Raw genomic sequence first — 18,334 nt, 5'->3', positions numbered from 1 at the left:
AGACTCACAAACATTTGCACTTGCTGCGGAATGCTTAATCTAGCGCCCAAAATTACATACCTGGAAGCAGCAAATACAGGCTGGCCCAAAAGTTTTCGTTACCATTTTAAAACGTACAAATTCATGGAATAATGTAGGCAGAGAGGTAAAGATTAAGGCACACATTCCTGAAACGACGTGGGGTTTAATTGAAAACAAAAACGAGTGCAAAACTGGCCAACAGGCCAGGAAAGCAAGCATCTAACGGAACCCGTACAAAATCTAATGTCATCATGAACTGTTAGCCAACGGCTTCGTGATGCGGAGTGCATTTGTGGTACGGGCACTTCAGAAAATGGTGAAAGATGATGATTCGCTCTCTAACGTGTTTTGAACCAGCTAAGTCCATTAACACTCCAACGGTCTGATTGACAACACCAACAAGTAAAGAAAAAAAATGGTTCAAATGGCTCTGAGCACTATGGGACTTAACATCTGAGGTCATCAGTCCCTTGGAACTTAGAACTACTTAAACCTAACTAACCTAAGGACATAACACACATCCATGCTCTAGGCAGGATTCGAACCTGCGACCGTAGCGGTCGCGCGGTTCCAGACTGAAGCGCCTAGCCGGCCATTGTGGCCGAGCGGTTCTAGGCGCTGCAGTCTGGAACCGCACGACCGCACCGGGCGCAGGTTCGAATCCTGCCTCGGGCATGGATGTGTGTGATGTCCTTAGGTTAGTTAAGTTTAAGTTCTAGGGGACTGATGACCTCAGCTTTTAAGTCCCATAGTGCCAAGAGCAATTTGAACCATTTTGAACCATCCAATGTTTCCCTTGAACGTTCCTGGGATATCCACATCGATAAAGAAGGCGAAAACATTTTGCCTCGGGTGTTTAGGGGATGAACCAACCTGATGTAGCAGGACGCCCAAACTGTCGCCTGAATAGCCGTTGCATGAGCAGAGAAACCGTGACTTGATTTGAAATCCGACAGTGACGTCACAAGACCTGGTAGTGAGCGTCTCTCCTCTGGCAGGAAGGCATTTGCGTGTCTACCGGAGAGAGGCTGTACTGAGAGGCGAAAATTATGTGGCTGGCGTAAGGAAGTGCTGCTGCATTTCGATTAGTAGTATTAGTTTCTTCGAGAGTACTCTACGTGGAGTGTTCTCAGAGCTGATGGTGAAGAGACAGAAAAATTCTTAATCGGGCTTTGGCCTCGAGACAAGTGAGATCGAAATTTGGGCTTTGGTAGTGAGTCGCGTGAGCCTGTGATTGCAGAATTTGGTCTGAAGACGTGGTCTCCTGGGATGAGAGAAGAAGATGTCCACCATTTGAGTCAGCACAGAGGCACAATTGCGGCATGCTTGCAGACTCCTGCAGGTGTATGGTGAGGATTTTGCAACTCTGGCACGTTAGGAATCTTTCCAATGAATTTTCACCGTCTCTGGCATGCTCGCCCTAACGGCAGGCGCTATTCAATCCATACATATCGTGGTAGCTTGCAGCTTTGTAGTTCACGATCATTGTCAGCCGAAGTAAATTCAGTCAGATCGCCATCAACGTTTAAAACCGCAGGTGTAGTTAATTTCCCGTACACTCCCTTACTTTGTCAATCGTACATCCATACGTACTTTATGTGTTTAGATAGGTGCTTGAATGTAAACAATGCGGTTTATTTCGTTATGTTCGATGTCATTCTTGTTCGTTTGTAATACATCTATGTTAACTTGAATGTACTCTCTTATTCCAGAACATGCCATTCCTTGATCACTTATGAATTTTTTGTTTTAACGTGGGATATAATAGAAACATTTTGGAGTGGAATACATCATATCAACTTCAGCTTCTTGCTTGGGGCTCAAAATAAGTTATTTACGTGAAAATCTTCCGTTGTGTTTAATTTCACGGTGGTGTAGCTGAAGCATGGGTCTGCCAGTAGAATATTTATGCGCAGAAGTTCATTACAGGTATTCCCACTGAGTTCCAACCTGACATGTTGTATAACCTGTGAGGCAGCTTAGGGACTGCCCATAATGTGCTTCACTGTGGAAGACTCGATACCATGTATTTATTCATGATGTTTATAACGTTACTTTAAACTATACTGAAGAAAGTGGATACAGCTTGAACACCTTTATCGAAAGATAACACACTGATACTCCAGTGGTTCCACCGAGCGGGTGGCGCAGCGGTTAGAACACCGGAGTCGTATTCGGATGGACGACGGTTCAAACCCGCGTCCGTTCATCCTGATTTAGGTTTTCCGTGATTTTCCTACATCGCTTTAGCCAAATTCTCGGGATAATTCCTCTGAAAGGTCACAGTCGGTTTCCTTCCCCATCCTTCTCTGATCAGAGCTTGTGCTTCTCTAATGATCTCACTGTCGACGGGACGTTAACACTAATCTCCTCCTCATTCAATATTTCCATACTTTAACATATACGACGGCGGCAAGAAAAACAAACACTCCGAATTCCTTATGTGAACGCTCTTATATTAATAGTCTATATCTTTGTTCTTCATTTGTCCATATTTGCAGCCCTTTGCCAATAGAGGGCTGCTAATTGTAGCGCTTAACGTGGAAATGTCGAACCTACCTACGTAGGTGCGTGAGGAACAGCGTGCTGTAATCAAGTTTTGAATGGGAATATTTCGTCTACAAATGGAGCACCCTTCCTTCAGCAGGACTATGCCAGAAAACACACAGGACTGTGCCAGAAAACGCACAGGACTACGCCAGAAAACACACAGGACTATGCCAGACAACACACGAGCGCTGTGACATCTGCAACAATCCGACGCCTTGGGTTCAGTGTTATCGATCGACCTCCATGCAGTCCCAACTTCGCTCCATCCGATTTTCATCTCTTTTTAAAATATATGTAACACCTTCGTGGACGTTTTTTGATAGTGAGGTTGTGGATCCGTCATAAAAGTCAAACAGCCTACAACGACGCTATCTACAAACTTGACTATCGCTGGGCTACGGTCGCATGTTCGAATCCTGCCTCTGGCATGGATGTGTGTGTTGTCCTTAGGTTAGTTAGGTTTAAGTAGTTCTAAGGACTGATGATGACAGCAGTTAAGTCCTATAGTGCTCAGAGCCATGTGGTTCAAGTGGCTCAAATGGCTCTGAGCACTATGTGACTTAACATCTATGGTCATCAGTCCTCTAGAACTTAGATCTACTTAAACCTAACTAACTTAAGGACATCACACAACACCCAGCCATCACGAGGCAGAGAAAATCCCTGACCCCGCCGGGAATCGAACCCGGGAACCCGGGCGTGGGAAGCTAGAACGCTACCGCACGACCACGAGATGCGGGCAGAGCCATGTGAACCATTTTTGTATCGTTGGGAAAAATTTGTTTATCGCAGGGTGACTGTGTGGAGAAATAAATGTATAGATATGAATACTATAGAAATAATATAATTTCATCGTTATGCCAGCACATTTTCAGAGCAGGAAAATAGTCACTATGCAGATGAAGAATGGTGTGAGTACATGAAGGCAATTGGATGTGTCTAACGTTATTGGAACTTTTCAGGTTGGAATCGCAATGCTGCGTGCTCAGATGATGTGTATGTACAAATTGTAACATTTAATGGGGGAGTGGGAGAAATTTTGCACCGTCTGTCAGTTAAATTTCCTTCTACATTCTCCGTTCTTTTAACTGACATGAAAGTAAAGCGCGTTGTAATACGCTATCTTGCAATTTAATTCCCACAAATCTGGCTATATCGAGTTAATCACGCAATCTGACTACATGTTTCAATTGAACTGCGCCAACGGATAACGCAATCCGGATTTAATTAACCGTTGTAAGATCCGTATTAATTGTTATATTATCATGTACCATCAGTTCAAGAGATTTAATCACGCCCTAGTTCCACTGACTGAGAGCATATTTCTTCCTAAATAGGCACTCATGGAGTCCTGTATTAATTTCGCATTAAGATATTAATTACTAGTCAATCTGGAGTATTAATTACTGATTTAACTTGAAATATTTATTCTCTCGAATCATTTACTGACGTATACACTAGCTCATTATTTAAAAAACACTCTCACTCATTCTAAGATCGTCTCTATAATCACAAAAACTCTTAAGAAACTTATCAATGCTAAAGATCAAGAATATTAGCTATCGAATACTCGGGGCAAACCAAACTAAATAGTAAACACGTGAGGTCTCAAACGTAATATTCCAGCTGACACAAAGTTAAATAATTTGGAAAACCGCTCGTAAAAAGCAAAACTTTCCTGTACGACAAACTGAGTGGTGCATATCTATCACTAACTTGGCTCATTAAAAAGTGAGAAATTTGGTTCCCTTTGACAATTGTACATGTGATATCTCACGACTAGAAACACACAATATGACGACAAAGTAACTAAAATAAATTACAATGAAATGTACACCCTTAGCCGCTTACAGGCGTTGATATATACCAACGGGGACAGATGAAAATGTGTGCCCCGACCGGGACTCGAACCCGGGATCTCCTGCTTTTTTTTTTTTTTTTTTAAAAAAAAAAAAAAAAAAACCTTTATTCATCATTAATAATAATAATTATACAATATTAACCCACTTCCTTAATAGCATTAGTGGGTCGTAATATTAATACATTTATTATTGTTTCATGCAGCATGCTACAAAATATGATGTGCTACAGGTTACTACAACAATGGGCATTATACTATATATCCCTACTACTTAAGAAACTATTACTATCACTAATTTCTAATTTCTACACCTGCAGCGTCACATATGTGCCAGTAGAATATATAAACCTACTTTGCAAGCCTTGCTCTTCGGGCTAACCCCAAAGAGCTTGCCCCCGGCACTGGGCTGGCCAAGATGTTAACTCGCTGCAGTTCCATAACCTAACATAATATCCTATTCTAAGTCCTACAGAGCTAACTTATCCTAAGTCAAATCTGGTGCATCTCTAAGTCGGTGAGATTAACCCCTCCTCCCCCTAATCCTGCGCGCGGCGGATCCCAACTGTGATGTGAAGTCGGCCAGTCCGCGCGCTGGCGGTATGGGAAAAGGGATCTAGACAATATCGGTGTTCATTTTCAAATTCTTAGTTAATCTCCCTCAGATATTCATTTAACACTTTCCGTGATACCTCGTTGGCCAGAGTATTAATCATCTGAAAAGTGTCTTCACGTCTGAGGAGTTGATACGTGTCATGGTTCGGTAGTCCGTCTCGAAGTGTAGTCGCTACATCATTGAAGAGAGGGCACTCGTAAATCACATGATCCGGAGTGCCTTCCGGCGCGCCACAGTCACACGCTGGCGTAGCCCTCTTCCCAAACCGACATAAGTATGTCGGGTAGGGTCCATGACCAGTGAGAAAATGGATCAGTCCCCGTGTTGGCTGAAAGTACTTCATTTCTAAGCGCTCCCTCACGTTCGGCAAGAACTGAAAGGTTCTGCGACCGGTTTCTTCTGTCTCCCAGGACCCCTGCCAAAGTTCTTCCCCCCTTCTTCTAATCCCCCTTTTGTCCTCTACCCTCACACCCATGATTTCTTCTATTTTCCCCTGGTTCCCTTTTTTTGCCCAATACCAGGCTGCTTGCTCCCTAATCTTGATGTCAAGTGGGCAGAGCCCCATTATGACTAATAGGGCCCCTCCTGGAGATGTTCTATAAGCGCCCACAGATCTTAGAACCATGCTTCTCTGAACCCTTCTCACTGCCATGGCGGGCACAACCCTCGTGAGTCTGTGCGCCCAGACCCCGGAGCCGTAACCCACTACTGAAGTTAGGATGCTATTGTGATAGAGTTTAATGAGATGTGGAGGTAGGTGAAATCTTTTATGTCCTATGGAAATGAGGTTGTTTAATATTTGCAGAGCTTTTTGGGTTACAGTTTCAATGTGTTTTCCGAAGTTCCATTTCTCATCAATGATGACTCCTAGGTAACGTGTGTCTCGTCTTCGCAGTACCGGTGTGCCGTCAATTCTGACCGTAGGGTTCCTGATTAGTTGTCCTTTAAGTAGTAAGTATGTCGATTTGCTTGGTGATATGGTCATTTTCGTGGTGTGGCACCACTGTAGGAGTCTGTCTAACGCTCTCTCTATTTTAGGTTCTATGTCCTCTCGGCTACGGCCACCGACCATCAGGAGGAGGTCATCAGCGTAGGCTATCACCTCTAGCACATCCTCACTTCGTTGCAGGCTGTCTAGTAATGGCTCCATGTGGATGTCCCAAAAGAGCGGCCCTAGGACCGATCCTTGGGGACATCCTTTCGTGACAGCTTTCCCTACCCTTTCGCTAGGGGATGATAGCCAGACCTCCCGATCCTCACAGTAGCTCCTCAGGCAGCCATATAGCGGCCCTGGACACTCCTTCTCCCGCAAGCAGGAGAAGAGCGAGGGCCACCACAGGTTGTCGAAGGCGCCACTGATGTCCACCATGATGCCCACCACGTATTTGTGCGGGGTTGAGCCACAGACCTCGGCCGCCAGGGCGATTGCATCAGATGCCGACCGCCCCGGCCTGAAACCGAATTGCCTACTGCTCATCCCGCACAATACTCTATGTGCTGCCAGTCTGTCAGCCAGCAGTTTTTCCAAGATTTTTCCAAACAAATCTAACAGGCAGATCGGCCTGTACGACTTTACTTCTGCAGGATCCTTGTCCGGTCCCTTCTTAATGATGACGACGTTCCCAGTTTTCCACCTTCTTGGGAACTGTTGTTGCCTCAGGCACTCATTATAGAGGTGGGTAAGCGGGGCAACCAGCTGGGGTGTCAGGAATTGCACCACCTCCGCCACAATGCCGTCTGGCCCAGGAGCTTTGCCTCTTTTAAGTTGCTTTATGTGGGTCGCCACCTCCTCTTCTGAGAAGGGGTAGACCGCCGTGTCATTATTATATATTTCACGGTCTTGTTCTCGCAATTGCCGTTGTCCCTCTGTCTCCCCATCCGCATTGTCATCAGGCAGCAGGGACCGGAGGAGGACCCCAGCAGTCTCCTGCCAGGACTCCGTCATCCTGTCCCCGTGCCTGACTGTAGATAGCTCCATAGGAGAGCGGATTTTCTCCCTGACTAATTTATAGGGGAGTCCCCATGGATCCAGAGCTAGCTGGCTGAGCACATAGTGTTCCCAGCTTCGCCTTCTGACTTCACGTAGTTCACTCTGGAACCTCTGTTTTGCCTCCCTGTACTGCAATTGCCACCTTTGTCTCTCCTGCCAGACGACACTGCGCTGGTAGTGCCTCCTTAGCCTCCTGACAGATTGGCGTAGATCTTCCAATTCAGGCGACCACGGTGACGGAGAAGCCGCCATGGCCTTCCTCCTGATCGGTACAGCAGCCCTCACCGCCCTGGTTACTGCAGTTACTAGTTCATCTGCTCTGTTGTCTACGTTTATGTCTTGTTGTATGTCATCTTCCGGTAATGGAGGAATGTCGCACTCCCTCGCCAGGCGTTCCCAGTCAGCTTTCCTGTAGTTAAATTGTATTTCCCATCCCATGGCCCAGCGGCACTCTCTCTCCCCTACTGTGAAAGTTATTAAGTTATGGTCGCTAGTGGTGGCGTTTCCTACTACTTTCCAATTTTGAATGATGTTTGTTACATTTGGTGTCACGAGAGTGACATCAATATTTGTACCCTGCCCTCCTCCTGCCGTGTAGGTAGGAGGATTACCAGGCCTGTTGGCCACCACGAGTTGCGACGCCATAATGTATTCTTCCACCTTTTCTCCATTTGCGTCTCTTGTGCCACTGAACCATAGGGGGGACTTGGCATTAATATCAGCTGTTATTACAATTTTCCTTCCCCGCAACGCCGTGGTCACCCTCATCAGGTGGTCTAGGTGTATTTCAATGTCATCTCCATACTGGAAATACATATTAATGATGGTGATGATTCCTGCTGGAGATTGGAGCTCCACGACGTTGCAATGGGGAGTTGTAAACTGAGAGAGTGTGGTTACTCTCACGAGTTTGTTTGTAATTATAATTGCCGCCCTTGGGTCTTCTCCTCTGCTTATTACTTGCCATGTGGCGGCAGCAAATGCGACTTTCCCAGCTTGGGAGTACGGCTCCTGCAGACAGAGCACATCCAATCTCCTCTCCTCCACCTCCCTTCGGAGTTCCTGCATCACAAGTCGACTATTATGAGTGTTTAGTTGTCCTATGTTTATTTTGGTCATTATGGAAAGTAGGTGTGTACTCGGTCATGTGGCCAGGTCTTAGTCCAGTCGAACGCAATTCGTCCGTTCGCCAAAACTGCCTGTTCGTAGATGTCATTTAGGTCGAATTTCTCGCCCCTTCTTTCAAACACCTTTCTTAACAAGTCTCGCAGGGCTCCAAAGTCAGTGGGGAGATTCACTGATTTTAGTTGAATTCTGTCCACAGCCTCCATCACCGAGAAGGTTATCTTTCGTCCCTCTTCGTGTCCTACACGAACCACATGTCTCAGGGCAGTGGTCAGGGTAGCCGGCTGCTCAAGTCTTGCTAGTTGCATGGTGTACTCCAAGTTGGGGTACACTCTTACAGGGTCCACAGGTGGTAGTCTAACTACTGGAGTACCCTGTGTGGGAGAACTTGTACTAGAGCTACTGGTTATCAAGTTTTCCTGTATCGGTTGAATGACCTTTTTCTGCTCCTTTCTGGAAACTGCCACAGCCACAGGATGCCCTTGCCGTTTCTGGTGTTCTGTCGGCTCTGCTCCCCGGCTTTCGGAGGAGGGAGCTGCAGCTATGGGGGGATCTGTCTGTATTGCCATATTTATCATATAGATCTCAGTCTGTGTGGCTCTATTTTCAGTTTTCTTGGTGCTCGTAAGCGACCTTAAGAACAACTTAAACTTGTTAGCCCTCATAGCATCCCTCCTCCTTTTGCTCGGGGACTTATGTTTCGGCATCCTGTTCAGTATGCCGGGCTCACCCATAATCAATCCTGGAAATCAGTCTTTGTTCAAGCATCCTGTATGTTGGGCAGTTTCGACCTGTGGCTCCGCATGATTTCTTGCCTCGGTTCCTGCATGGTATGCAGATTGCTGCTGCCTTGCAGTCTTTACGGTTGTGACCGTTCTCTCCACATTTTGTGCAGGCCGACTCCCTGGTGCACAGCCTGAGAATGTGGTCCAAGTCGCCACAGTTGTGGCAACGAGGTACCACGACATAGTCCCTGGTGTTGATGGCATGGAAGCCAACATATATTTTGCCCATTGTCGTAATGCTTTTCCACATCCGCGCTGTAACCTCAGCGACGTGATGTACCACATCTCGACCCCGTGGACCTGTCTTGAATCTGAGTTTAAAGCAGTCTTTGAACTCTTCTTCACTCAGATGCTCAAAGTTTTGTTTCCTGATTGTGTCGCATAACTCTTCATTGATCATTACAGTTGGAACGTCGTACAGAATCACGAGAGGGTTCCTTTTCCTTGGAGGCTCACACTTAATTACTGAATTTAATTTGTGGTTGTTCAATATTTTTTCTTTATCCTCTTCGGATGCGACTTCCACTATTACTGAATTCTTGCTGGGTTTGATTCTTTTGATCTTTATTTTCTCTTTTACAGGGTCCACAGTAGTCGTGAATAGCTCCTGGATTCTTTTGACACTTGTGTCTTGGCCCGGCAGGGTCCTCAAGAAAACTGCCGTATCTGGCCTCTTAGTCACTTTATCTATGGTATCTCTAGTCGTTTTGGGCTTCGTGGGAGCTTGCGCTGCCACGGCAGCCCAGGTTTTAACTGGTTGTTTCCTCAATCGATTGTTTTCCTTCTCTAATTCTTCCACCCTTCCTTCCAACTTTGCGTGGGCAATGGCCCATGCAGCCAGTTCATTTTTAATTGTTGAGAGTCCTGCTTGACTTATCTTCCCGTTTTTAATGTTTTGCTCCATGAGCAACGTGATTCGTGCTAATCTCTGCGTCACAGTTTCATTTTCGGCCTGTCCCGACTCATCCTGAGGAGAGGGATCAGGCGGCGCAAAAGAAGCCCGTTGAGGCGCACTCGAGTCACTCGTATCGGTTGTCGCCATGATTATACGAGTGATAAAAGAAAGATGGGAGCCCGTCTCTTGCCCCGGACCGGCTCCTCTGGCATGGGGGGGGACTTCTTGCAGCTCGCCCACCGACCTCGCCCCAAGGTCAAGGGCACTCCCGAGCTGCCGGGTTCAGCGCGCCGTCGCCAGCGCACTGGTCCCCATCGATGGCTCCGTCATCGGCGATTTCACGCGACGCTCCTCGGCAACTGCACCCCGCACTCCGGAGAGGCGGATGCACCTCTCGCCCTTCGCCGCCTACTAGCCCGAGTTTCCACCTTACGGCCAAGGACCCACTCCTACTCAGGTGGCGGGCCGGTCCCCCAGACGTTCGGCGGTCTGGACCCAGTTAACCTGGCCCAGGCGATGTCACCACCTCCTGGGTTTGGCAGAACACGCCCCGGTTACCCAGGGGCGCGGCGAGGCACCCTTGCCGACTCGCGCCGCGATCCCACGCCGACAAACGAAGTCGCCGGCATGCAGAGCTCCTGTTGGTCTGGGCCCTGCGAACAGGAAGGGACAGATGTTCGTCCCTTGACACAGCTCCCCCTGTGCCACGCACCCTTCGCTTTCGCATCGGGTTGGGTCGCAGCTCTCCCTTTTGTCGCAAGGCAAAATGCCGAGCTTAACGTCTGGCACCACGGGAAGGCGGAAAGAGCCACTTGGGAAGGAGAGGTTGTAAGAGACACATCACTTCCCCTGTGAGGAGTGCCGCGGCACGCCCGTCTGGAAGCGATACGCCCCAGTGCGAGCCTCCGTGCCTTACGGCGCGCCGGCTACGGGTGGGCCCGCGCCGAACGCGCCGTCGAGCGACCGACCTCACGCCAGATCTCCTGCTTACATGGCAGACGCTTTACCCATCCTTTTTTTTTTAATCTCATTTTTGATCGTTTTCGTTCGTTGTATTTGCTCTGTGCGGACGTCGCGAGACATCCGTTTAAGTTAGTTGTTGCTCTATTAACTCAGTTTTTTTATTACAGAGTTCAGCAAACCCTCTGACAAAACACGCTGAGCTACCGTGCCGGCTATCTGAGCCACCGAGGACACAGAGGATAGCGCGACTGCAGGGATTTATCTCTGGCACGCCTCCCGCGAAATCCACATTCTCTACGTATTGTCGGTGGCTCAGATGGATAGAGCGTCTGCCATGTAAGCAGGAGATCTCGGGTTCGAGTCCCGGTCGGGTCTCACATTTTCATCTGTCCCCATTGACCTGTGACAACGCCTGTAAGCAGCTAAGGGTGTTCATTTCATTGTAGTTTCATTCTAACGAGCTGCATGGTTACCGATTATATAGTATATATAAAATAAATTACCTCTCGTGCAACTGAAATGCAAGGTAAGTCTAAATGAAACAATCAAAATGCAAATCGATGGAGCAACATTACTTGACGCAGCAGTAATCTCAGGAAGACAGGTCCTATGAGGTCGAAGACAATGGCAAGAGAACATCGTCACACTGCCGTTAGAGAAACCTACCGTTACCCGCACACTTTCTAATAGTACTGCGCATTCATTGAATACCAACACACTAAAACTTTGGCCAAAATGTTATCTTGCCGAGGAAAAGCAACTAAAGAGATGGTTACAACGCTGGCTTCAGCTCTCCAGAAACGGGAGGATTTATTGTTTCACTGACCCAACCTCAGCATCGTCAGACTGGCGAAATACCGCGGTCTGCCGTGCGGAATTATATTAGCGTTTTCGTTTTGCATGTTGATATTCCCGTTGTTATAAGTTTACTTATCGATTGTCAATTATCATTTTTAGTTCACTATTGCTGTTTGGGTTTAAATATTGTCCTGTAGTCATTTGAAGATAGTGAATGGTGCTGTGGACACTAGGAATGCAGTGCCAAGTGGAGAAATCGGGACATTTCCAACATGTTCCTCTGTTTGAGTTCGATAGAGGGGTGACGGCAGCGGAGGCAGTCAAAAACATTTGCGCACTGTATGAGGATAATGCAAATTGGAAAGGGCACGGCAAGAAAATGTTTTTTTGTGTTTTATGCAGGATTGCTATGACATAAATGACTCTCCACGTTCAGGAAGACCTTCGGGACTGAAGAAGACCGTTTCAACGCATTAATCCATAATGATTCACTTCAGTGTACTCGAAAACAGGCAGATGTAATGAACTGTGATCATTACACCACCATGCGACATTTGCATGCAATGGGGAATTTCAAAAATAGAGCTTTTGGGTACCTAAGCCAAACCCACAAAATAAACGGGTGGCCTCTCTGTTTCGGCGTCATCAGTTGACTCGTAAACATCGACCATTCCTATCCTGCATCATTACTGGTGACGAGAAGTGGTATATTTATGTTAACGTAAGGAAAAGGAAGGAATGACTGAGCCCAAACGAAACAGCAGATTTCCTTACAAATATTTCTGCGAGACCACAAAAAATAATGTTACGCATCTAGTGGAACAAAGGCCGTGTGGTGTACTACGAATTGCTTCTCCGACGTGTAACCATCACTGCTGACATTTATTGTCAATAACTGAGTCGTCTTTCAGACGCAGTCCAAGAACAACGACAAGAAAAGTGATGCTACGCCACAATAACTTTCGCCCGCATTCAGCTGGACTGACAAAAAACACTATACGAGAGTTGGGTTGGGAAGTAATTTCGCAACAACCTTATTCACCTGATCCTGTGTTCTCAAATTTTCACCTTTTCCGTCCCCTATCGAACAATCTTGCAAGAAAGTTCCTTTCCGGATGGCTCGACAATTTCTTTGCCTCAAAGCCACGTGATTTCTACAATCGCGAAACGTGCAGTTACCCTTGCCAAGCTGTCGTAAATAGCGAAGGAGAATTTATTATTGATGGCTACGTCTCTCGTAGGTTTATTTGTTGTGTTTATTAAAGTTATGGAAAAACGCTACGAATTTACAGACAGACCTAATAATACTAAATTAAAACAGGAAATTAACTCTACAGACTCCAGTAAAACATGACGAGATGTCCCCTTGTAACGCCGGAAATGCATATCCCCTTATTTCCATCTATTGTACTATAATTTTTTTCCTTATTTTTTTACCTGAAGATATGACATTTCTGTGTCTTTATATATATATATATATATATATATATATATATATATATATATATATATATATATATATTCGAACGACTACATCGATAGGTCGTGTGGAGAACCAAAGACCAAAGTGTTTAAGATCTTTGGTAGTGTTAACTCGGCCGCGTGGAGCGCTGGCAGAGCGGAGTCTGGCTGCAGTTGGGCGGTGGAGCAGGTGTGTTGTGTGACGCTCCCGCGAGTTCTGGTTTTGGCAGCATGTAATTGCGCTCGACTTGGCTATGTTAGTTTCTGACACGGCGCCGTGGACGGGAAGCATTAGCTGGCGCACATCAAGAGCCCGTTTCGCGTGGTGACCGTGTCGAGAAGAAGGCGCGGCAACATCCAGCTTCTGCAACAGCTACGTCCGACAATCAGTGATTGTCGACACCTCCTCGATCGACGACTGCAAATCTTCAATCAACCAACAGGGAGGACTAAAAGCACGTAAAGTGTTAGAACTGTATGGCAGACCTCAGCTTTTCAAACTGTTGCATCCCAAATATACAGCAACTTAGCATGAAACTTTGTTGCTCATTGTCCCAATTGCATTACCAATCAGGGTCCCTTCCTTTTCCGGAATGAACCCAAGTGTCGTTGAAATTAATACGCCAGCATTAAAGTAATATCATTCCATTTCACTGCTTTAATTTCAAAGTTCAGTTAAAGCATTAATAGCGGGCTACAATATTTAGATTACACAAGCAGAAATTAAGAGTGCGAGTTTTGTTACCATATTTTAGCTTACCTGTGACTGCAGCTCAGCTTGGTACGTACTAAATTTTACTATCGTTAACTGTTCAGAATCATTTAATTCAAGTTCAAAGTTAAATCTCTTATTTCTAAATTACGTAGATTCAAGTACCTTTTGAAATGATTGTTGTGGTAGCCCAAGACTAACCTTATTTTATTGAAACTCGTAGTGCTTCAGAAGCAAAGTTCACTATTAATTTCAGTCACTAAATTAACTTTCAATTTTCCGGTTTTATTAATTATTTTGCTAAATTAAGTCAGAGTGTAGCGAAATTTATTACTTCTGACAAACATCCGCTTTTCAAACAATTATGTGTGCAATAACCTTTCTTTTTCAGTTACTATAGTAATTGTCCATAGGACTGGCGACCTTAATTTTCCCCAAATGTCAAGTATGTAATTAACACCAGTTAATTCTTTACATAACGACCGCACATTTACTTTACTTTCTTTATTAACTTTACCCCTTTTCAAAATTAATTTCCACCAGTTTCACTTGGATTTTCCATTGCATTCAGATGTAACCCTTTCCTCCCTCTTTACGACAAATTACCTTCGGTGACGATTGCTTTTCCCAAATTTCCATTAGGTGCATGCGGTTTAATTTTTCAATGTCATTAAGATCGATAAGTGAGGAGGGGGGGGGGGGGGGGTTACATCCTAAGACGTGTCTCAAGCTAATCGCCATCTTTCTGACTTTGCGAAAAGTCGAATTGTTGCCACAAGGAAAAGCTAGCACAATATTGAAAAGTCTGAAAAGTAACGTGTTCTACTGCAGTGACTGAAAGACGAGTGTTGATGCGAAGGACTCCGGGTAACAGTATGGAAAGGAGAAAGGGTACGGGTCTTTCCAGGAAGACTGCAGCATGATCCTTCTACCGACCACGACGAACAGACGGATGTCAACAGCTGAAATCCGGGCTGGGATTATAGGCAATGTATCGCCCTGAAGCGTCAGGGACAGGTGATTAGATCAAGATTTTAAACCTGGCTGCAACAGCAACTGTTGAAATTCTTCACGATAAAGGATGACAGCCAAAAACAGTTGCAGGATAATAATTTATTAAAATTTTAATAAATTTTTACCCTGCAACTGTTTTTGGTTGTCATCCTTTACCGTGAACAGGTGATTAGAAGCTGGAGTTGGACCTCGATGGGTCGTGGTTCTTCTGCCACTGACACTGCATTGTGGACAACCGAGACTTGCGTGCTGTAGAGCCTGGTACGTATTCTGCAGTGTACAACAATGAGTGCAGATTCCGTTTCTGGCCATTAGATAGACGTCAGTGTGCCTATTGATGACCTCATGAAAGATCGCAGAAGCAACTACTCTCCCAGACACATACCGCTGCAATTCCTAGAACTATGTCTGGCTCCGTAGCGTAGCGGTAGCGTTACCAGCTCCGACGTAGTGGAGCCCGGGTTCGATTCCCGGCTGGGACTGGGTGTTGTGTGTCCTTCATCATCATTGACTCGTAAGTCGCCGACGCGGCGTCAATTAATAAGGACTTGCAAGACGGCGGACTAACTCTCACGAATGGGGCCTCCCGTACAACAATGCCATACGATCATTTCATTTTTCCTCGAACCATGGTATGGGTTATTTTGGATGTAACTGAACGACTAATTTGGTAATTTTTGAAAGGAGAGTGAATGCTCGACATTGTGCGGCCAGAATGGTAAAACGTATTCCCGTATTGCAGGACGCCACAAGGGTTAAAGCTCTATTCAATGTGGTTTGGCACTGGCATGCACTGAAAGTGCAAGCTCCCTGCTACAGTCCAGGAGTATGTTAAGGAACTGTGCACAAGGAAACGGAAGGGAAGGGCTGCCCTTAAACTGTGAACCGTAACTGTGTGCCCTGATAAGTGTTAATAATTAGTAAGTAGTCATGGGGACTACCAGCTACTGTAATGAAGCAAGGGCTAAACATCACGCATCTTTGTTGGTTGCAAGTTCAATTTGTTGGTTGTTACGAATAAGGATCAAATACTCATCAAGGGGGATTAATGAACATACACATATGAACGAGTGATTATAGCAGATCAGCGGGAAGAAATGGACAGCAGAAGTCTTATAGAACATACCCAACGGATAACATGGCATTCTTTTTTGGGGAACAAATCCACAAAATATGAACACAATTTTCAAACTCCAGAAAAGAGCCATAAGAATAATAACCAGAAATAGTAGTCGAGCTCATTGTAAAGATCTGTTCAAAACACTGGGAATTTTAACTGCTCCATGTGAACACATTTACCAGTCAGTTGTACACATCAAAAGTAACATTGGCAATTACTGCACAAACAGCTCTGTCCATGACCATGCAACAAGAGATAGACTCAACTTACATTTACCAAGAAAAAATAAACATAAAACTCAAAACAGCATTTTCTACCAAGGAATAAAACTGTACAATAAATTACCAAAAGAGATTAAAGAAATTTCAAAAATACACTTATTTAAGAAGGCACCTAAAAAGTACCTGTTATGCAATACATTTTATACATTGAAGGATTACTTAGATAAAGCAGAGTAGGGGTTTGATAAAAAAAATGTTATACAAACAAATAATAATAATAATGATGATTATAAAACATCCAATATTCCACATAACACCTTCACTTTATTATTTTTCTTCTTTTTTCCTTTCTAGAGACACTCTCCCCTCAAGCTATGCATAGCACAATACTAACACCTCTTCCTCTTTCTGAGCTCAACATCTCACTCATTATGAAGGGATGCTGACTCAGTTTTTCAGGATAGCAAATGGGAACTTGCAGTACAGAAAATGGCCCAAGGATCACCTGTGTGTGTGTGTGTGTGTGTGTGTGTGTGTGTGTGTGTGTGTGTGTGTGTGTGTTTGTATGTAGTGAGTGAAGTGTTATGAAACAATGTGTGTATAGTGTGTGCAGTGACTGATAGTGAAATATGAGTGAATAGTGTGGCATTACATTATTTAATGAGTTATTTGTAAATAAATTATTGTATACCAGGAGTAAAATCTAATGATTGTCTCTATCTAGAAGTCTGTAAATATATGTGTATACGAATTAGCTTATTGTAAATTGATCTAAGCTTGTAAATACTTTGACATGTCCTATATCCTTGTAAAAAGAGATCTACGGATGAATAAAACTACTACTACTACTACTAACATATTGTGTTAACTGAGCACTAATCGCGAAATTAAATTGGTGGTAATAATAGCATTGTGCCGTTAATATGTAAAGAGAAACAGAACCCCAATGAGAGATCATCATACAGTCACTGGTTAATTGGACATAAACAGCGCGCCTATCATCCTGCACGAAATCCGTACGGCGTTATGCTGCGAAACACATGAAGTGCCGGAGGAGAAGCGTGGGGAGGTCACAGGCTGAGACGGACGATGGCATGACGCAGCCCACCTCCCCGCAAATCCTCTCCAAGTCCAGACTTTGGAATCTGCACCAGCCCCAGGAATCGGCTACCTTTCTCCTAACACCGGAAGTGTTCCTCTCTCTGCCGCTAGCGGCGATGAAATGCCCTGACACTTTGCTGTATAGTTCCTCCGCTGTGTGAGCCCGACAAAACTGTTATTTTTGGCCAATATGAGGTCGTGTACTATATTTCTCCAATCCAAAAATTCCTAATAATTTTATTCTGGAATAATACGGCGTCTTTGCAAACACAGGGTTGTTATAATGAAAGTGAAACTTTCAACGCTGTCGAAAAAACACCACTGTTACGAATGACGTCAAATAGCAACGGAATATTACCGGAGCAGGGGGAGAACGCATGGCAGAAGAAAAAAAAGTGTGAAAATTGATCAGTAGGTGGCGCTCTGTGTGTCAGAATTCGTAAATGGAAACACCTGTCATGCGCACGGCCCTTTGAAGTTGGTACAAACACACCGGGTACACGGCTTTTCCTCCTTTCGCGTCTGCGACGTTCGCCATGACTGTCTCAGTATAGGATCGCTCTGTCTGTAAAGCTGTATTACAAGAATGATGACTGTACACACGTCGCTCTGCAAAAGTTCCGGACACTGAAGGCTTTGAGAAAAAGGCGTTGGTCTGCACAAAATGATTCGGAAATTCGAAAAGACGGGTTCTTTTGGTGTGCAGTCTGGTAGAGGGAGGGAGCGAATTGACTCGACGTCAGTGGAAACAGTGACCACAGCAATGCAAGAGGAGACGAGTGGTGGTGTGCAAAACGTGTGGTGCACGGAGAATTGCCCGAACATTGGACATACACGTGACCAGGGTGCGTAAAATCCTACGAAACATCCTTCTTTGCTATCCATTCAAAATTACCCATGTGCATGAGTTGCTTCCTGTTGATCTGCCAGCGAAAGAGACCTTTGCTTTAGAATTTCTTGTTCGCATCAAGTGGACAATGATTGGCAGTGGAAGATTTTGTGGACAGACGAAGCCCACTTCCATCTGACAGGATATGTCAATACATAGAATTGTCGAATGTGGGTAACGGGAAATCCACACGCAAATCAACCAGTACCACTTCA

This window comes from Schistocerca gregaria, chromosome 1 (assembly GCF_023897955.1).
Source record: "Schistocerca gregaria isolate iqSchGreg1 chromosome 1, iqSchGreg1.2, whole genome shotgun sequence".
In the NCBI taxonomy this organism is placed as follows: domain Eukaryota; kingdom Metazoa; phylum Arthropoda; class Insecta; order Orthoptera; family Acrididae; genus Schistocerca; species Schistocerca gregaria.
Note: the sequence above shows the minus strand (reverse complement) of the source record.